Here is a 22,460-nt window from a genome sequence, read left to right as displayed (position 1 = left end):
ATTGCTTGTCTAGTCACCTACCTTTCTACCAAATGTCACCTAATATGTATACAAATGTAAAATATATCCTTCAACAGCCAAGATAAATGACATATTTAATACAAATCTAGCACTGGTAAAAACACTTGAGAACCCTGGGAGCGATGAGCATGAGCATAGGTTAGCACGTCCAGCATACAGACACTGAGGTAAATTGATCTTTTACTGGTCAGAAACACTCGGGTTGATTGATTGATTGATTGATTGATTGATTGATTGATTGATTGATTGATTGATTGATATTGATTGATTGGTCCCAGGTCACAGCAGGACAAACATGCTGCTGATGTCACATCCCATTTATTTCCCTGATTGCTTAGAGTGTATGGTGATTTCCAGCTCAGTGAGGAAATCAAAAAGTGAATCAGTGTGTGTTTATCTGTGCCTGCAGCATTAACACCGTCCGAAGGTGAGATATGGTGTGTGACCATAATATTGACCTTACATGTGTTTTAATGGTTGCATCAGAGTTATTCTCTAGAATTTTCCAAAAAATCAACGAGGACATATGTGGTGTGTGTGTAGGGCACACACATGGTTGGCAGTGCAACAGCTTTAAATGTGTGGCTTCTTTCTATTCTCACTGCATTTAAAATAGATATGAGGTTCTGCTACACCTGAAGGCAGCTGATTGCTTCTGCTCTGTGGTCAGACTGCTGGAGATTATAATGAAGTATTCAGATTCAAATCAATAGTCAATATACATCATTTTTTAGAGTATGTTGTGAACATGAAAGCACATTAATCACTTTTGAAGCCTCTGGCCTTTAATCAGCGGAACATTTAGCCTCTTAAGAAATATGTTGCAACATTTAGTGTTTTGACAACATCACGGCGTTCATATCATCTGTCTTTAAGGGATTGTTCAATAGTGATTCTTATGTTTCACTTTATTCCCAACCATAAGGTCAATATTACAGCTCATCAATGATACAAGCATTCTGCTTTTCACTGTTTCCATGGGATTATCCATCTTGTAGGAGGGCATGGTTTACAGTCAGATTATTACAAGATCAATCTGCAAAAACTTGATTAAGGCAATTCATCCTTGATAGCATATATCAACATCAATGAGTTATTTCGATTGCATGAAAATGCAGCAACAATATCAATAATTGAGACACAATTAGATGTTAACAGCGAAATTACTCATCGTGTAAAGATGTCCAGCAACTCTTAATATATTTGCCGTACAGAAAATGTAAGACCAGTGCATTCAATTATCCACATACTTTTTGGCTTACATTAATCTGCCTTCAATGTTGACAATTTTCTGGATCTTCTCGCGGATTCTTCAAGTCCCGCCAAATGATGGGTGACGTCATTGCGGGCACAGCGCTCCAGCTGCACCGTCCAGGATCCCAGCATCTGCATGTAAACCTTTATATATATACAGTCAGATGTAAACGCACGACGGCGCACACAGCAGCAAGCTCAGACAGCGATGACAGGTTAATGTTGAACGTGTCTGAGAGCTCATATGAGGCTGAAGGATCGGTTTATGTTGTATCTGTTAGAAGTTTAGGAATGAGGTGCGTCAATATGGGCGATCATATGGTCATGTAGCCAGTGGTGGAATGGGACTACAAATCATCCCGGGACTCTCGACCGGCCCACTTCGGTACCGCTAGTAAATTGTCAACGGGGGGAGCGGGGGATGTAAAATACAAATATAATGTATAATGTCTGTGTCTTTGACATTAGCGCTGCTAGCCACCTGTGCCCTTAATTTTTAATTTTGTAGCACTTTGAGTTTTGTTTACGCAAATGAAAAGTGCGCTTATAAATAAAATATATTATTATTATTATTATTACGAAGCCAGTTCAACAGACCCTGGATATGTTTGAGTAACAAACAAACAAACTAACAACAACAAACTAACAAACGAGATCTCGCTAAGCGGTCCTACGACGCTGGTTATCAACTCGGTAAATCAAGCCAGGGTTTCTCTCTCCAGCTGAGAGCGCGTTCACGTCTAAGACACGAGTGGATCTGACTTTAATTACATTTGTCTCGAGTGTTTCGTCAACATAATGTGTTAAATAATACTTCTGCATCCAGTCTGTGACACTGTGAGTGTTGCACGGCCAGATGAGGCTGGAGAAGCTGACTCAGATAAGGAAATATATGATATATTATGATATTATATGATCGATGATCTGATTGATGATGTAATATGAATGATAAGTGCGAGACGTCGGCGTCTTCTCTGCATACGGCAGTTTAAACTGTATTTTCTTTATCCTGTAATATGACTTGAGAGATTTAAACTCCGCACACTGAGTGGATCTCTTTTCTATAGACGCCGGAGTCGGGCAGCGTCAGGTAAAAGAAGTTATTTAGCCTTCTCAAACCTGAGCCTCACGCGCCGCCTATGGGGGATGTGCTAGTTACTTATCCCACCGGCCCACTTCGGTACCGGCCCATCGGGATTCGTCCCGATGGCCAATCCGCCACTGCACCCAGCCCACGTAAACTGTCAACGGGGGGAGCCTCGCTGCGGGGAAACGGTGGACCTAGTGTCCCGATCGGAGTGGGAATAATAATAATAATCCGTGCATTTTATCCATTAATTTCCCCAACATTGTGGTAAAAAACCACACGTTTAATCCACGTTGGTGTACTACAACTACAAAAAGCATCGGTTTGTTTTCTCATCAGTAAATGCAGACCGGCTCAAACAAACGATTTTTAATCATCATCCTCACTCATCATTTAATGTATCATATGTTCGCCGAATTGACATGAAAGCACTAATAAATGTAGTTTCATCCACATGAGTTTATAACCACAAAAATAATCGATTTGTTTTTATATCACATCCGACGGGAGGAAATTCAGCAGCTCTCACTCCCGATTTTTAATCATAATGTAATCATCATCTTCACCACGATCATTTATGTTTATGTCGCCGAATTGACATGAAAGCACTGACAAATATGAATATACTGTAGTCAACTTCATTAAAACGTTATTAACGTACCTAAACTCAGTAATTCACCATTTCTACGCATGACAACACACTTTGTCCGTGTTTGGCTCTCGAAGCGTTCCCGCATTGACGTCACTTCCGGCTTCCCCCAAAACTTCAAAATGAGTCGAAGGAATTTCCCCGCGATGTTCGAAATTATTGATATTTAACGAAACGGTATCGCTTTTTCTTTTTTAAACTGACGGTTCGAGATTACTAGTAGCCCAATATTTCATTGCACAACAGTTGTTGGGATGGTGTCACAGGCTCTTTAAGATGGTAAATATTTTTGCATAATAAACATCAACATATTCGCATTTTGTAAAAGTCTTTACATCCTGACTTTAGCATTTAGCACCGTGCTCTAAGGTTTCCACGGAGCTTATGATGTCTGTTTTCACACTTTGGACATACCGTATTATTTGCACAAGATACACCTGAGTCATTCCTAGCATTCGGTGCCATTTCAGCTAGGTTAATCAAAAATAAAAAAACATAATTTTCCATGTTTTTTTTTATTTAATCTGAATGATGGCTTGTTAAAGTATAAGAAAAATGTTTTAGTCAAGCTCAGGATATTATGTTTAAATAATTGTGACCTAATAATCGGATGCAAACGAGGCAAAATGTCCACCCTGTTACAGACATTCTCATGTCTATTAAAAAGTGTTTTGACTACACAATCATTATAAATGTTAATTATCTAACAGCTGAAATGTTCCTTACTTAACCTCTCAAAAATAATTTAACAAAACATTTAAAAAAAAAAGCATTATTTAGAAAAATACTTGTATTTTGAGGCACAATGTAAGTTCAATCCATTTGTTTTAGAATAAAACATAATTTAATTGGAATGTGGCCGCATGTTTTATTAAATTAATTTTGTCAAATCATTCCCTGCAAAGGACTACAAAGACATGGGTCATATTTGTTCATTTCATTTAATTATTATAAAAAGAAACACAGGTAACAGGGTGGACACAAGAGAAACAGGACGTAACAGGGGGGACTTCACATCAGTGAAAACAATAACATATTTAATTAAGAACATAAATCCTTAAACATTACATTTAATTAATGGTGTTAAAATGTTATATTATATATTATTTAATTACATTTCATTTTACAAAGATTACTAACAAGAATTATTATAATTAACAATAACAGCCCACCTACCCCGCATCCCCCAGGCCCTGACAAATATTACATTACATTACATTGCATTTAGCTGACGCTTTTATCCAAAAGTAAGTACAATAAGTACATTCGACCAGGAAGACACAACCTTGAAGAAAACAGAATCATATAAGAACATCAGGTTTCATAGAGCCAAACATTTCAAGTGCCACTCAACTGGCTTTAGATAAGCCAGCCCTTTATTAGTATATAAGTGCTCTGTTAGCAGTTCTTTGTTAGTCATTCTATCGCTCGAAGTGGAGTCCAAAGAGATGAGTTTTCAGTCTGCGCCGGAAGGTGTGTAAGCTATCTGCTGTCCTGATTTCAATGGGGAGCTCATTCCACCATTTTGGAGCCAGGATAGCAAACCCACGTGTTTTTGCTGATGGGAACTTGGGTCCCCTTCGCAGCGAGGGTGCAGCGAGTCGTTTGGCTGATGCAGAGCGAAGTGCACGCGCTGGGGTGTACGGTTTAACCATGTCCTGGATGTAGGAAGGGCCAGATCCATTCGCAGCATGGTACGCAAGTACCAGTGTCTTGAAGTGAATTCTAGCAGTTACCGGAAGCCAGTGAAGGGAGCGGAGGAGCGGAGTGGTGTGGGAAAATTTAGGAAGGTTGAAGACCAAATACACACATACTCCAAACTTCAACCATAAAAGTCCACCCAATACAATATTCATGAACATATTCAACAGTTAATACATATGTAGTACCAACATTCTCCATCTATACATCAACCATCTATTCCATTAGCCAGCAACCCAGGTGCTTCTCTAAGAAACTCCAAACAGACTTTTCCAGCTGGACAGACCTCTTATTGATTGGTTGCGGCTCTGTAATGAGGCATACAATCTGGTCATCTCTGTACCAATTTACGTCTTCTCGTGGACTGGGCCAGTACAATTTGTTAATGCCATTCCTATGCATACACTTTATCTTCAGGTCTTCTTCCACCTCCAGGATGATTCCTGGGAAGGGTTCACCATCATACTTAATGATGCACCACTGCCCAATTTCTTCTTTAGTGAGGACCTCAGGCCGGGTTGGTTCTCTGGTGCATTCTTGAATCGGCTCTTCTACCAAGCTCACCTCCTTTAGCCCATAGCACGGACAGTCCAGTTTACCCTTGTCAGCCTGGCAAAGACAGGTTATGTCCCTGTATTTGATAATCCCTGGAGAGAGGCAAATTACTTGGTGTATTTTCATAGTTCCTTTCACAGGCACAAGCTACGGCCCATCCAACATTTCCTGTCCTTTTTTCTCAACTTCTTCTTCTCCCACGAGAAAAAGCTCCACTGAAGTGCCCGACTTTTTTAACTGGTGGAACATGGTTTCCGCATTGGGGATATCTTCTCCATGTTTGACAATTCTGTCAGCAGATCTTTTAAGGGTACCCCCAACACCATCTGGAGCACCCTTTCCATGGCTGGCCTCAAAAAAGTTCCAGCTGACGGCTTTTTTTTTTTTTTTGAACGGCTCTTGAGATAGTAGGTCAAAGTTACCCTTCTGTTTGTACTGAGTTGCTGAGCCGTCACTGAAAACATGCAGGCGATTGATATCAGGGTGTCTCTCCCTCACCATGTCCAAAACAGGGTCAAGATGGGCCCAGATGGCTGGGGGATCGTGGCGTCTGGAAGGTGAAATGGTGGTGAAAGTCACTGGAGACAGTTCAGCTGCTGTGTAAAGCACTCCAGTGTGCAGGGTTGCTTGCTGGTGGGAACCTCCAAAATGGACAGATTGAATTTCCTTAGAGTACTTACAGGAGTAATTTTCACTGAAATCTACATGAATTAGACATTCATTGCTCCTCAAGTTTTCCCTTAGTTGTCTATAGGCTCCATACTGCCACCGAATGTTAAATATGTGCCTTCTAAATCTGAACAGTCGGTCATGAAAGTCACATGCAAGTCCATCCTCTGTTGTCATCACATTTTTCTTAACAGTGATTGTTGACCTTTTCCCTGGCTCCTCTCCATTATGGATGTTGGCTTCCAAAGACCACTGGGTAATACCTCCCTCTATGTTTTCAGGAGCTCTCAGCATTTTATGTGTTGTGTAAACACAGTCTTTACACTCGCCGTATGCACAGAGTTTGGATTTTGGATTGCACATGGTTGCATCTACAGTACCATTTCCTCAATATTTTTTGTAGCTGACATGCCTTGGCTGTTTAGAGTGTTGGCCATGAACTGTAAGTTCTCATGAGTTTTACACTGACCGGTTTCTCGATCAGCTTCTGTTGGCACCACAACCCAAAATGGTCTCAAGGTGCAGAAACACGAGTAAGAGACCCGATGTTGATGCTCAGAAAGGAATTTCTGGTGCAGATTTTTCATCGTGTCAGTTAGCAAACGTTTTTGATTTTTCGTCTTCTTTTGAGTGACAGTTTGTTTTCGTCCCGTTGTCATCCGGCTGACGTCATCTCTCAAATAGAAAGCTTTTACTTTTGCTTTGCATTCAGCAGGTAATCTGTTGCTCACTTTTCTTTCAAATGTCAACAGCGCTCCATCTGGTCTTTGACCTCGCTTTTTTGAAAAGTCAATAATTTTCTGTCCATCCCTCTGCAGCCTGTATTTCTTTATAATCTTTCCTATTGTTGTTTTAGCAATTATTTGTTTCTCTCGTTCCTTCCGGGTGTTTTTGTATTTATTTCTGATGTCTTCAATTATGGCTTCCTGCAATAACAATCTTTTTCTAATTGTGTCCTTAACTATTTGATTGCGAAGCAGGTAATTCACCCTAGACCGAGGGGATTTGTTCTCCCCAGACAAACGCCGGTCTCTCTTTTTGTATTTGTAATTTTTTCTAATTTCTCTCTTCAATGTGGCCTCTAGTTTTTCAATCTGGTTCTGGAGCCTCCTTCTCCCCCTTCTGACATTGCTCCGTCCAACAACGTATTGCCTATAACACAGGAAGGTTTTTTATTTTATTTCAAAAAGTTTATTGTCACAATTTACAATCACTGAAACACAAAATTGTTTGCTTTATCATGTAAGATGATTCAAATCCAGATACACACAATCTGCAAAGCATTTAACCCATAACTTTATTCTAACCTTGAGGGCCCTTGTTGTGCTGCATTGTCTCGACTTCGAGGTGGAGTGGTCATTACGCTGGCTCTTGCTTTATCCCTAAGCTTTTTCTTCTTTTCTTGCCACTTCTTTCTCTGTTCTCTCCTTTCTCTTTCACTGAGGTCTGACACTTTCTTTTTTTCCCTTTTTCCCTGTCTTTCTTCCACTTTGCCTTCTCTTTATCCAGGTACTGCTGCCTTCTTTCATTGTCTGAATCCCTTCGTGCCCTGTAGCGTCGCTGCTTTTCTGCATTAGACAACGCTGCCATTTCCTGATAAATACATTCATACCATTAGATATCATATAATTTAAGACTATATATAACATATATGCATATTAAACAAACAATACATAACAGCACATGCTGGAAATAGTTAATCATCTAGCCTTTTAACAAACCCTTACTGTATGTCCACTAGTGCTGCGTACCGGTACGCCGAACCGGTACTGGACTTTAAAAAGTTTCGGTTCAAGTCCGGTTAAAACCGGAACGTCTGGAACCGGTACTTGGACGCGCAAAAAAAACTAGCACTTACGTATATTCTGGTGTCTGTGGTTATTTAAACATTCCCTGATAAACGTCATTCAGCGTCAATAAATGAGTGCTAATCCCAGTGTGCTCAGTGTACAACATCACATGTCATTTCACCTTCGATTCACAGTTTGAAAACGTAGCATTTCGCCGCATGCTAATGCTAACCGGAAGTGAAGAATTTTCAGAATAAAAGTATTAAGTAAATAGTGTGAACTTCCGTTTTTTTCAGAATAAAACTGATTTAAATTAAATAGTGTATTTCATTCAAAATTACGCCATATCAACATTGATTTTAATTTCTGTATGTACATCACTATGTATGTACTATGTACTGTATAATGTACACATGTAGAGTTGTAGAAAAGACATGGTGTACAGTACACGGACTGTACAGTCACTACAGTGTAGCCTATACTGTATAGTAGGTGTGTAACAGTGTAATGCGTATAATCTACTGTACACTCTACCTTTCAGCAACGTTTTAGGGATTTAGGCTCAGTCAGCTCAGGGACTATTTGGTTACTTTAGTTTGGTAAATGAAATACATGTTTGAACTTTGTAGTAGTTCACTGTAGTTGCTGTCATAAAGTCATTAGTAGTCATTTTTTTTTTACATTTGTACTTTGTAGAGAAATGTAGACACAAGTTGGAAGGGAGCACAATAAACCTGACGAGTTTGAATTTGAGTTGATTATGAGTTCATTTTCAATTGATAATTAGCTCACAATCAGTTCACTTTAGTTACTCACACAACTTGACACAAGCCATGGGTTCAGGTCCGGACTTATAAGTCCGGACCTGAACCTGAACCTCTGGACTTGAGTCCGGACCTGAACCTGAATGTGAGTCCAGGTACGCAGCACTAATGTCCACCCTGTTACTGTGAAAAATAGTAACAGGGTGGACGGTAACAGGGTGGACATTGTATGCTAAATTGGCTATTGCTACATGTCTGATGATGATCAAGCTAGCACTTGTGACAACAGAGAAAGATATTTGATAGCTATATTCACATTTTTTTCTAAATGTAAACATTTTCATCAGTTTCCACAAAAAATGAGCATAACAGGGTGGACATGTTATGCTTTACCGCAACAGTTAAGTTAGTAAAAAACATTAAAAAATTGTTGAAGGAAGAGTGCATACTTACTCTGCTTCTTGAAGAGGATTTTCCCGCTCAAAATGTATCCTTCTTCTTGAGTCATACAAATAGTAGAATAGTAAAGGGGCGTGTCCAGAGGGATTCAAATCAGACTAACAGGGGGGACATTAAAACAGGGGACACACTTTTTAAAAAACTTTAATCAATAAAAAAGAATTACCATTTTTTTTTTTTTTGGTGAGGAATATTAATAAAAGGGTTACACAACAGTGACACAAATGTAGAATGTGTTTGTATTTGTTTGATTTCTTTGTTTATATCTGTTAGAGAAGTTGAGCAAACATGATTTGGGACACAGCAATTTGGCCTACTTGTGCTAAAATCAGAGTAATTATTTAACATTTTGAATATCCTGGGGAAATAACATTAATGTTTTATAGTAGAGGGGAATAAACATGTAAAACCAAGCTTTTAAAAATAAGCATTTTACCTTTTACATGCAAAATATATGATATAATGTGTTGGGGACCTAAATGGCACTGCATAGGAATGACCCACCTACCTTTGATATCTTACGGTAAAACTGAACCTTTTTAAAAACAAAATGTGGTTTTAATGTGCCAGGAAACAAAGCAAAGTCAGTGAAGAAGAAGACCACAACATGGATGTGAACAATGATGGATTTAAAATAATTAAAAAAACTAAAGCATACACACAGGTGGTTTGGTAAATGATGTAAACATAACTTTTGTCAGAATATCCACAGGGGAAACTTTAGATACAATCTGCTGTGAGAATGGCTGCTTTCACATTATTTTTGAATGGACGGCAGAAGAGGGAAGTTTTCATTAAGGGTTAAAGCAAAGTGCATTGACAATAGAACATCTATTCAATTTGGCTTTAATTCCTTTGAACAATGACTTCATGTCAGGCGTCTTTATTTATTTGCTTTTCATTCATTGCTGTATTAGTAAGTGCCATGTCAAAGAGCTTTTGAATTAATCAGGTTTCCTGAAGTGTGTTGTTATATTTTCAAATGCATTCCAAATCTGTCAACAGTCATTTGTGAGGCAACAAACAGACGCTTGTTAAACATTTGTCTTTTACACAATCAATAAATATCTCACATAATAACAAGCACGTATGTTGTACCCTTTGGCTTTGTTAAAAAAAAAACACCCACATAAAAACTCACAAGTACACATCTACACATTCCCAGACCTACTATCACCCACGTTACGCTCATATACATATTTGTCCATGCAAACATGAAGAGAACACTGCCGTTAAAATCGTTTCAATGGGAAATTCCAGTTTCCATATTACAGGGAGGTCTGGTGCTGTCGCAGGCCCGGACATGCAGCAGACAGCGGATGAGAACTGAGAGGGAAGGAAGCGAGGCTCCATCCTTATTAATCTTCCCTTTGAGTCAATGCCTCTAATCAATATCCGAAAGTGCTCTGTATATTATTTTTCCCCTACTTTTACAAAGGAGACTCTTTGGTTCAACGCTTGCCTTGAGGCCTTTCTCTGCCATTAATGTAAAAAAAAGGTAAAAACGTGAGCTCAAATTTGAACTCCAATTTTTAAAGAGCATGTTCATAATACCTCATGAAAGACGAAACAGGAAGTGAGGATACCCGGCCCGGAGGAAGCCCGGGGTCCCCTTCTGGAGCCAGGCCCAGAAGGAGGACTCGTCGGCGAGCGTCTGGTGGCCGGGCTTGCCACGGAGCCCGGCCGGGCCCAGCCCGAAAAGGCAACGTGGGCAACACCTCCGCTTCTCCGTCCCGCGGGCCCACCACCTACGGGAAACATCGATGGGGTCGGGTGCGCTGCCAGAAGGGTGGCAGTGAAAGCGGAGGGTCTCGACGGACCAGACCCGGGCGGCAGAAGCTGGCTTTGGGGACGTGGAACGTCACCTCTCTGGGGGGGAAGGAGCCGGAGCTTGTGCGGGAGGTGGAGCGGTACCAGTTGGATCTGGTTGGGCTCACCTCTACGCACAGCGTCGGCTCTGGAACCTTACTTCTGGATAGGGGTTGGACTCTATTCTTCTCCGGAGTTGCTCAAGGTGTGAGGCGCCGGGCGGGTGTGGGGATACTCACAAGTCCCCGGTTAGGTGCTTCGTTGTTGGAGTTTACCCCAGTGGACGAGAGGGTCGCCTCCCTACGCCTGCGGGTTATGGGGGGGAAAACTCTGACTGTTGTGTGTGCTTATGCACCCAACAGCAGTTCAGAGTATTCGGCCTTCTTGGAGACCCTGGAAAGAGTCCTGTATGGGGCTCCTGAAGGGGACTCCTTAGTCTTGCTGGGAGACTTCAACGCACATGTGGGCAATGATGGAGACACTTGGAGGGGCGTGATTGGGAGGAACGGCCCCCCTGATCTGAACCGGAGTGGTGGTTTGTTACTGGACTTCTGTGCTAGTCATGGATTGGCCATAACAAACACCATGTTCGAACATAAGGATGCTCATAAGTGTACGTGGTACCAGAGCACCCTAGGCAGAAGGTCCATGATCGATTTCGTTATCGTATCATCGGACCTGAGGCCGTATGTTTTGGACACTCGGGTAAAGAGAGGGGCGGAGTTGTCAACTGATCACCATCTGGTGGTGAGTTGGGTCGAGTGGCGGGGGAAGCCTCTGGATAGACCTGGTAAGCCCAAACGTGTAGGTGAACTGGGAACGTCTGGAGGAGGCCCAAGTTCAGGAGGCCTTCAACTCACACCTCCGGCGGAGCTTTTCGGGCATTCCTGTGGAGGTTGGGGACATTGAACCAGAGTGGTCGGTGTTCAAAGCCTCTATTGCCGAAGCCGCGGTGGGGAGCTGTGGTCTCAAGGTCCTAGGTGCCTCAAGGGGCGGTAACCCTCGAACCTCCTGGTGGACACCGGTGGTCAGGGAAGCCGTCCGACTGAAGAAGGAGGCCTTCAGGGATTTGTTATCCCGGGGGACTCCCGAGGCAGTTGCAAGGTACCGACAGGCCCGAAGGGCAGCAGCCTCATCCGTGGCCGAGGCAAAGCAGCGGGTGTGGGAGAAGTTTGGAGAAGACATGGAGAAGGACTTTCGGGCGGCACCAAAGTTGTTCTGGAAAACTGTCCGACACCTCAGGAGGGGGAAGCAGGGAACCATCCAAGCTGTGTACAGTAAGGATGGGACGTTGTTGACCTCAACTGATGGAGTGTTGGGGCGTTGGAAGGAACACTTTGAGGAACTCCTGAACCCGACAACTCCGCCCTCTATGTTAGAGGCAGAGCTGGAGTATGACGGGGGATCAACACCAATCTCCCGGTGGGAGGTCACTGAGGTCGTTAAACAACTCCACAGTGGCAAAGCTCCGGGGGTGGATGAGATCCGCCCGGAAATGCTGAAGGCTCTGGGTGTTGAGGGACTGTCATGGTTGACACGTCTCATCAACGTTGCGTGGAAGTCGGAAACAGTACCGAAGGAGTGGCAGACCGGGGTGGTGGTCCCCCTTTTCAAAAAGGGGGATCAGAGGGTGTGTGCCAATTACAGAGGCATCACACTACTCAGCCTACTCAGCACATTTATAAACGATTTTTGGTCGAGCCAAAGTGCTGTACATATAATAAAAATAGCCTACAGTAGAGACACTTTACAGCAAATACAACAGCACAGATTGTTCAGAATATCAGTATGAGGAAAACGACACCCTCTGTCCTTAGACCCTCACATCGTACAAGGAAAAACTTCCAGAGAAAACCCACAGTATAAGGGGAAAAATGGGAGAAACCTCAGGGAGAGCAACAGAGGAGGGATCCCTCTCCCAGGACGGACAGACGTGCAATAGATAATAATACATTTTACAGCATATAGACCGAATGTTAGGAAATGCATGTGTCTGTAATAAGAAGATGAATCCACAAGGATATCAGCTACAATCCTGTGGAAGCCATCAGGGAAGCAGCATGGCGAGACCCAAGGCAGGACCGCAGAGACAGGTTCAGCCACGACCTGAACGTCCACGACTTAATCCAGAACTCGGGATAGAGGATCCAAGACACAGGACTACAGCAAGAGGATCAGCCTCGACTCCGGATCCCGGCATAGATATAGATACAAAACAAGAAAAAAGATTTGGCTGGGTTAATCGGAACAAGAGAATGAACTTCCCCACTCAATCTATCAAGACCCGAGCAGTTCTATTAGAAGTCCAAGGTAAAAGGCACAGACCGGCGCATACCGCTCATGGAATCCCTCACCATATGAACTCTGACCCCTCAAGTGTACAAGTGAAGAGACACCATGTGTCAACTCCTTTTTAGAATAGTATTTCTTCTCTTCTCTGAGAAACAAGGGTATGAAAAGAACAGCCAGAAACAGAGGAAGAGAGGCACAACGTGACTACGTAAATGCACTCTCCTAAATATTAAACGAGTAAGAGGTGAAGAAACACAAAGCCAGAAATTGAAATGAAAAGGCACCATCATGCTTCCCCTTAGAATAGGGTGGAAATTATGAACACCCAAATTATGAAGAGGGGACATGGGATACTAGTGAAGAGGGACAACAGTGAAAAGGCCCAACGTATCCAACGTACTAGCACTCTCCAAAGAGACAGAAAGTCAGAGTATACGCCGAGAGGCACAACGTGACTACGTAAATGCACTCTCCTGTATAAATTAATTCAAGGGAAAGGGGGTGAACAACTAAACTAATCAAAAGAAGGAAGTAGAGAGGCCTAAATGCCCTCTCCTAGATTCAGTTAAAGGAAAGAACTGGGGAACAAACAAGTACAGGAGGAAAGGCCCAACGAGTCAAGTCAACACACTCTCCTAGAATAGTTCAAGGTAAACGGGGTAGGAAGAATATAGTAAGAAACAGAATTGAAAAGGCGTCCAAGAACGCTTTCCCTCTAGTCCAGGGTGAAAATGTAGGATAAGAAACAGAGATAGAGAGCACAACAACCTATCTCTTCGTCAGATGCACTCCCCCGCCTGGATAAGCGACTCTGTGCCCCATCCCCCTCTACCGGACTTTAGATCCGCAGAGGGAGAGGGGAGGGACCAACCCCAAGGGGGGGTTTAGGGTTTTAAAAGAAGTAATTACAAAACGGTTTATAAAACCAAGAGGTTATTCCTCATATTTCTAAAATGTTCTAATCTAATTCAGGGTTATACCAACTCAGCTCCAAGCAACCAGACGTAGCAACCAGTCAGTCCAGTCAGAACCTTCTCTAAGGTCTCCCCGCCCCCAACCTACTAATCATAAAAAACTGAAATCCCATAAAACCCCAATAATATTAATAACATTTAATAATATTAAAAATAGTATCAATTCTGTGGATAACTAAATAAATAAATAATTAAACAAAAGCCAGAGAGAAAAGGTGAGTTTTAAGTGTGGATTTAAAAAAACCCAGGGTCTGGGCCGACCTCACATGGAGGGGCAAAGTATTCCAGAGCCTAGGGCCAGCCGCTGCGAAAGCTCGATGCCCTCGGGTTTTAAGCCTGGTCTTAGACACTATCAACAGCAGCTGATCAGCCGACCTTAAGGCTCTGCCTGGGGTGTAGCGATGGAGGAGTTCGGCTATATAGGCAGGAGCCAGCCCATTTAGGGCTTTGAAAACAAATAAAAGGAGTTTAAAATCTATTCTGAACCGAACTGGAAGCCAGTGCAATGAAGCCAGAATTGGGGTGATATGGTCGTGCTTTTTATGGCCAGTTAGAAGACGTGCAGCTGCATTCTGCACTAGCTGGAGGCGTCTAATTGAGGCCTGGTCCATACCCACATACAGAGCATTGCAGTAATCCAATCTCGAGGTAACAAAGGCGTTAATAACCCTTTCTAGGTCTTTAAAAGATAAAAACGACTTGGTCTTAGCCAATAGTCATATTTTGAAAAAGCAGGTCTTGACTACAGTGCTAACCTGCTTATCAAATTTAAAGGCGCTGTTGAAGGTCACTCCAAGGTTCATGACAGAGGGGAGGATATTTTTATTGAGGGAGCCCAGAATATCAACCGGGGAGACTGTTGGTTGGGGTCCAAAAAAGATGACCTCGGTCTTGCTCTCATTGAGGGTAAGGAAGTTTTGGCTCAGCCAGGATTTAATCTCTATTAAAGGAATGGTATGCTCATGACACTCATTTTTTAAAAATTATCATCCGATAAAACAGACCAGTCTCTGCCAGTCTCTCTTTTTTTTTTTTTAATCCGATGACATTATCAGTGATTTTAAACTGATTATATACCGAAATAACATCAACACTGTGGGCGCCGCCATTTCCCGGACGTGACGTAATCCATGCGTTTGGTTTTCGAAGACACGTTGATCTCCATGTTATTTACTGTAGTTTCTCTATTCAAATATGCCTCACTGTATCGCGAAATATTGCCATAATTCGGATAGGAACAATCCACGGAATGCTCGGTTCCATCTGTTGCCAAAAGGTAAGCATAAGAAGTACATTCGGAGGCAGTGGCTAGCGAAATGTGGCCGGCCCGAACCGAGAGATTTACAGGCTCATGTATGCAGCGAACATTTAACATTTCCGGACGACTACTCTGAGAGTATGATCAAACATAACATGGGATTTAAAGAACAACCATTACTCAATGGAGATGCAGTACCATCGGTCTTTCTGGTGTCATCACCGACCAGGACACCAGTTCGGCCAGTAGAGAAATCGCCCTCTGCAAGTGTGAAGCGACGGAGGAGCAGAAGTAGTGCTCGGAGTAAGAATAAGGTATGTTATAGCGCATTTCCATTGCAGCGGCTAGCCCCGTTTTAACGTCCAGGCCAGGACAGTTTTTGGTGGCCTTTCCATATAGCGTAGTACCGGCTAGTGTGTATTTCCCCCCAGTTTTTCCGGCCCCATAAAATCGTGATTCTATGGCCAGGGACAACGAAGCTGAGTATGCTAAACTAGAGAGGGAATCGCTAGCAAGGGTGGTACTACATGCATACATATAGTATCTTATATCATCTTCCCATTATACACACATGCATTTCCAAACATCTGGACTACCTATATTGCAAATGTATTATCTTTTCAATTTATACACGGCATCTATTGCACGTCTGTCCGTCCTGGGAGAGGGATCCCTCCTCTGTTGCTCTCCCTGAGGTTTCTCCCATGTTCCCTTTAAACTGTGGGTTTTCTTCGGAAGTTTTTCCTTGTACGATGTGAGGGTCTTAGGACAGAGGGTGTCGTATTGTCATACTGATATGTATGGCTGAATTCCCCCATCCAATCTCTTCACATTGGTCAAAACGTGTTCCTCTGCTGACGAGTCCGAACTGAAATACCCCACCATGTTTCCGTGTGTTGACAAAGTGAACGCATGGATGACGTCACGACCATCACGTGACTACTGAAAATGGCAAACATGGCGGCGGCCAGACGGAATATACAGGTCTTGATAAAAAAGAGCTATAAAATCATTATTTACCGGGGAATATCACTGATTTCTTCAGGGTATGGTTTAAACATAACATTTCACTAAATACTGAAGTTTTGATTAATTATCTAATGAGTGGACCATTCCTTTAAGCAGACCTTCAATTGCTGTAGTGAGTTGGAATTTTGATTGAGAGGCAGATACATCTGTACATCATCAGCGTAGCAATGGAAGGGGATATTATGTTTTGTGAGAATTGAACCGAGGGGCAGTATATACAATAGGAAAAGGATGGGGCCCAGAATCGAGCTTTGGGGAACCCCACAGGTAAGAGGGGCTTTGGCAGAGGAGAAAGCACCTAGCTGCACTGAGAAGCTACGGTCCGTCAGGTAAGACCTAAACCATGCAAGAGCAGAGCCTGTAATACCTGCGGACTGTTCAAGCCGTGACAACAGGATACTATGATCCACAGTGTCAAAGGCAGCAGTTAAGTCTAACAGCACCAAGACAGCTGGGCTGCCTGAATCGGCGGCTAAGAGCAGATCATTAAAAACTCTTAAAAGGGCTGTTTCAGTGCTATGCATAGGTTTAAAGCCAGACTGAAATGTTTCGTGGATGCCATGCGTGGTTAAAAACGACTGCAGCTGGGCGTAGACTACTCGCTCGAAGGCTTTAGATAAAAAGGGTAGCTGGGAGATGGGCCTGAAATTTGCGAGAATGGAGGGATCGAGATTTTTCTTTTTAAGTAGTGGCTTAACCACGGCATGTTTGAAGGCAGCTGGGACACATCCTGAGCTAAGAGAGGTGTTTACAAGCAATAAAACACTTGCTCCAACTGATTCAAAAACATCTCTAAGGAAGCGAGAGGGAATGCTGTCTAAGATACAGTTTGTCGGCCGCAGGTGCTTGACTATTTCCGAGAGAGAAGAGAGGGATACAGGCTCAAAGTGGTCGAGGACAGCAGGGCACAGAAAGGGAGCAGGATCTGGGGTAGCACTAGTATAGGCTAGCCTTAAAGCAGATACTTTTTCGATAAAAATTTTAAGAAATGTATCGCAGAGAATAGTTGATGGCACAATTGGAGAAGCATCACAAGGATTAATGATCGAATTGAGGACATTAAAAAGAACTTGAGGTTTATGGCTGTTTTTGGAGATTAACAGAGAAATATACTCTGTTTTGGCTGCTTTAACTGCCATCTGATAATCGGAAAGGCAAGCACGAAGAATTTCTAAGGAGACATGAAGTTTATCCTTTTTCCATTTTCTCTCTGCACGCCTACAAGCGCGTCTAAAAGCGTGAGTACAATCATTGAGCCACGGCTCTGAGAGAACTTTGTTGCGTCTAAGCGTAAAAGGAGCAACGGAATCTAGTATTAGTGTGCATGTCGAATCAAACAAAGAGATAAGCTCATCCGCACTAAAAGCACAGTTCACCTCTAATTTACAAATCGGATAAGTATTAAAAGCATCTGAAAATTGTGAGGCAGTCAAGGGGTTAATTGAACGCAGACAACGCACAGGGGCACGTGATTCGACTCCCGCAGAAGGGATCGAGGTTGTAAACAGAACCGGTAAATGGTCTGAGATACGCGTTCCTGCACATATTTCATCCACAGAGATAGACAATCCAAACGATAATACTAAGTCTAAGGTGTGTCCTTTATCATGTGTTGGACCAGCCACAGACTGAATGAGACCGAAAGAGTCGAGGAGGTTTAAAAAATCCCTAAACAGAGGTTTAGACTCGCAGCACACATGGACATTAAAGTATCCGCAGATCAAAACACGATCATATTTCACCATGATCCCGGACAGAAAGTCAGAAAAGTCAGTTATAAAATCATTATTGTACTTTGGCGGACGATACACGACTGCACAGAGTAAAGGCGAGGGCGGGTTCAGCTCAAAAAGCTGCAACTCGAAGCTAGCATAGCTAGTTACTGGGTGAAGCAAACGGCATTGGATATTAGCTCTAAACACTGAAGCTATACCCCCACCACGGCCGGTGGTACGGGGGGAGCTGAAGAAAGTACAGTCCGGAGGAAGAAGTTCAGAAAACGGTACATACTCGAGTCGCCGGTGTGGACCCAGGTCTCCGTCAGGAACATTAAATCCAGATCATGAGAGGTGAAGAAGTCGTTTAACAGGAACGTCTTGTTTGCTTTTGACCTAGCATTTAGCAAAGTCATGCAGAGTTTTCTCTCTGGGCTGGCCGAAGGTGTAGTGCGTCTCAGCTGACGAAGATGTGCGTGTTGAACGCCGCGCGGACCGGGAGCAGTCAGTCGGGCAGGAGGAGCTGCCAGCGGGCCCAGCCAATAGAGTCTGGCTGCAGACCGCAGCAAGGAGGCGTTTCCTATAGGGGCGTTTCCTATAGTGAACGACGGGAGCCGGCTCTCTTTTGTTTTTGCGGAGGGATCTAGATCGGCATGAAGGCACATTATGCAATGTGCAATGTGGACATTATCCCGCTTATTACACATGGCCACATTCTCAACAAAGTAACGACATGACTCCCAATAATAATTGAAATGCTTTTATGGATTTAGAAAAAGATTTTATTGATTTAAAAAATAGTTGTATGTATTGATTTAAATTGACATGCATCCGCTAAGAAAAGTAGTCGGTTGTTACTGTTTGAACTAACGTAACAACGGCAGGAACTGCTTCTATAGTGTTTTTGAGGAGCTTTTTGATTACAGATTTGAAAACATCGTTGCTTGCTTTAAAAGTAGCACAATTCATTATGTCAAACCTTGAAAGATATCCCTGCCCTAATGCCAAAAGTAACTGGCAACTGAATATATGTCGCCGTAGCTATGATGTCTATGTCTGGACCGCTGCGTAAAAAGGAGGGTTTCTGACCCATTACTTCTCTTCTTACTTCTATAAGAATAAAACACGGAGGACGAGGATCTCTTTTTGTCCCCCTCTTCTCCCCGCTGCAGCCTAGCAGTTGATCTCAAAGCACGCTCCCCTCTCCTGCAGGGAGAAAAACTATATTTATATACTTTATATAGGTTGATACAGTAGCCCCTTTTTTAAAATAGTTTTTATAGGTGTTGCCATTTGTTTTGTGTAGCGTGGTTCTACAAGCAAGTCAATGCATTCATTGGGTGGTATCAGAGAGTTACACGGGTCTGTAAATGCAATGAAAACAATTGGCCACAGCAAATAATTGATATTAAACATGTAATTTTTACTTTTGAATACTTTAGTACAAAGGATGTCTTGAATAATTTAAGTGATATATGTGTACACATATAAATAATTAGTCAAAACAGGGCTACATTTGATTTAATTAAAAGGTATAATATGTGGTAAACTGAAGAGCCCTTTGGGAGCCGAAAGAGCCGGCTCTTCTTGGTGAGCCAAATGATCTGGCTCAGCAAGAAGAGCCGGAATTCCCATCACGAGAACAATGACTTCTTCTGCGAGGATTTATAAAAGCAGCTGGAATCCCTTAAGTTGCTATTGGATAAAAAAAAGTTAGGAAACGCCCCTATAGGAAACGCCCCTATAGGAAACGCCTCCTTGCTGCGGTCTGCAGCCAGACCCATCTCGGCCCAGCAGAGGCCGCAGCTCCGGAAAAACAGGGCGAATCCACCGAACCCTCGGATGGCGTGCAGCGGGAGGGCCATGACATCTGATGCGTGGATAAGTCACGGAAGAAGCCGCCAGGTGTGCTTTTTGATGGACGAGCGTGCCACCACGCTTTCCCCGTCGTCTAAAGCGCTTTCGGTGAGGCAGGATGCAGGGCAACCGGCGCAGGTAGGTGGGAATATCCAGAGCTATTTAATAGAAGAGTTACGACATCTCCGTTCACTCCAATGGACCACTTTTTTACAGCAATGGCGGATCGTGGAGCCTCTCAATCGTTCCCCGGAAGTTAGCGCCAAGGCTGGCAGAGCTGTGGAGTTGCAGCATAATACACCGTTCGTGACGGACTTTTAAAGGTAAGAAGAAGTTTAAAGATTTATATTGCGGATATTATCAGTCTGATTCAAATGAACATGTGTATTAAAGGATGTCAGTGGATTATCCCTAAATTAGTAGATTTAGGGAACATTTACAGATAACAGATTAAGCTAGCATACCGAAGCAAGTTAGCAACACACGTTGAACAGCCTTTTAATTGTAAATTCCGTTCTCTTAATGTCATTTCGTCCAACGTTGTTGAATTAGAGAAGAGGGGCTTCTAAACGGGATTGTATGCGGGGGTGGAGGGAGTTAAATATTAGATAAATATAACTTTGGTGCGTGTAAGAGTGAGTGTTTTTAGCAGAGACATATTGTGTCCTTGTGATTATCTTGATTATTACCTGTCTGTATAATGTTGCAGCACAGCTGATTTTGGATTGATGGCAAAGGGAGAGGGACTTAAGTGAGAGTGAAAACACAAGGTAAGTTTAATACTACTGTTTTATATAAGTAAACACCTTATCTCCCCAAGGCAATTTCCCATCCAATAGGTGTGCTATATCGGTGTGTATAACCCTTTCTCCTGTCTGTTACTCCCTCTTTCAGCACAAGAACCAAAGGGGGATTCAATGGAGCCTGAATACCTGCACTGAGACCCTCACCCTGCACCCTGAGTCTCAACTCTGTGTTTTTCAAGCCTTTCCCTGTTTTTTTTGTATTAAACAAAACATTAAGCTTTCCCAATGGTGTGGTTTTCGTTTTGTGAAAAAGTGCAAATGCAGTGTTTGTATATAATTACATCACATATTTGTTTGCTGTTGGTCGTGAAATTGGTCCTGCTGACTTGAGCCAGCCATTTTTTCCTCCGCTCTGTGTCAGTGGGGAAGCCGTACATTCATACTCCTTTCTCGGAGCGATTTGAGCATCCCCAGGCAGCACAGCAAACCATGGTGGCAACTAGGAGGCAGCACAGCAAACCAGGACAACACGGAGGAAAAGGCACAGACAAACTGCATGATATGCTATTCAATGTTTATTGAATCCCATGTATTTGCAATGGATGTTCCTAAAACAACACATTTAACATCATCATCATGCTGCTGCTGCTAGTCCTTTGATACTCTCCTGTCCTTTCTGAAAGCCATAAAGATGACATTAGTCATTTAGATAACTTGTGTCCTCAATTACCATGGGATTAATGAAACTACCATGAATTTAAGAAAATGGTAGAAATTAATCTAATCTAAATTTTAAAGCATTACTTTAGATCCCCTCCCTAAATATATCAATAAACATTAGAAAGTGATGTTCCTGACTACCATACAAGTTTAAGAAGATAATATTGGTTTTAAAGAATTCAAAGCTATAAATAAACAGCAACAGGCTCTTTAACCAAGGTACTGTTAGCCTAACGTGTAAACTAGTTGTTCACACTAATCCTAATATTATCACTTAATATTAGCAAATTCTATTTTATTTTTTAAAACATATTGATGTAAATACATACACATATCGATTTGTTGTATAAATATTGCAAATCAAAACCTTTATTCACTAATAATTACCAAAAATCGTAGTTCTATCTCCTGTTATCAATGCATTCACATTGCCTGCCATGAACTTCCAGGGAACGATCCTCGTCTACATGAACCACGTGACGATAACCGTTGTTGGACTTCCGTTGTCGTAACTCTTCTATCTGAATGTCGCTGCCGAACACTATAAACGGTTTTAAAAACTGTTGTCACGTAGTGATCGTCTTCTCAATAAAACATCTTTGTTAATGTCTTCTGGCCAATCAGAATCACGATAACGGCGTAGTGTTGTTGCAGGAAGTCCCGACGGAGAATACTTTTGCGGTAGAACTTCTCATTATACATCCATGGATACAATATTACGTGTTGATAGTAGTGATGGCGAGATGAAGCCTGATGAAGCTTTGAAGCTTTCCAGCCAATTGGTTCGCAAAAGGGTTCATCTCATGAGGCTTCATCATGGGCTTCATTTGAACACAAACCCCCCTGTTGGTCAAAGTGTGTAAAACAGGCAGATTGGACATCTCAACAGTGTGCTCTCATACCGAGTTCCCAATGAGTAAAGCCTTAGAATACCTCTAAACAATGAACATTAAATCATATTTTCATGTTAACAATATTGTATTTATTCCAGTTTAATTATTGTGATTGAAAAGCCTAAGGAGGCTGGTACACATTGCAAAGAGGGATTTGTATTCCTTAATATTCATAAACTTAACCATGTTGTAGCCTGAGAAAGGCTAAACCATATCAA

The sequence above is a fragment of the Pseudochaenichthys georgianus genome, chromosome 5 (assembly GCF_902827115.2).
Source record: "Pseudochaenichthys georgianus chromosome 5, fPseGeo1.2, whole genome shotgun sequence".
Taxonomy (NCBI): domain Eukaryota; kingdom Metazoa; phylum Chordata; class Actinopteri; order Perciformes; family Channichthyidae; genus Pseudochaenichthys; species Pseudochaenichthys georgianus.
This window is presented reverse-complemented; position numbering follows the sequence as displayed.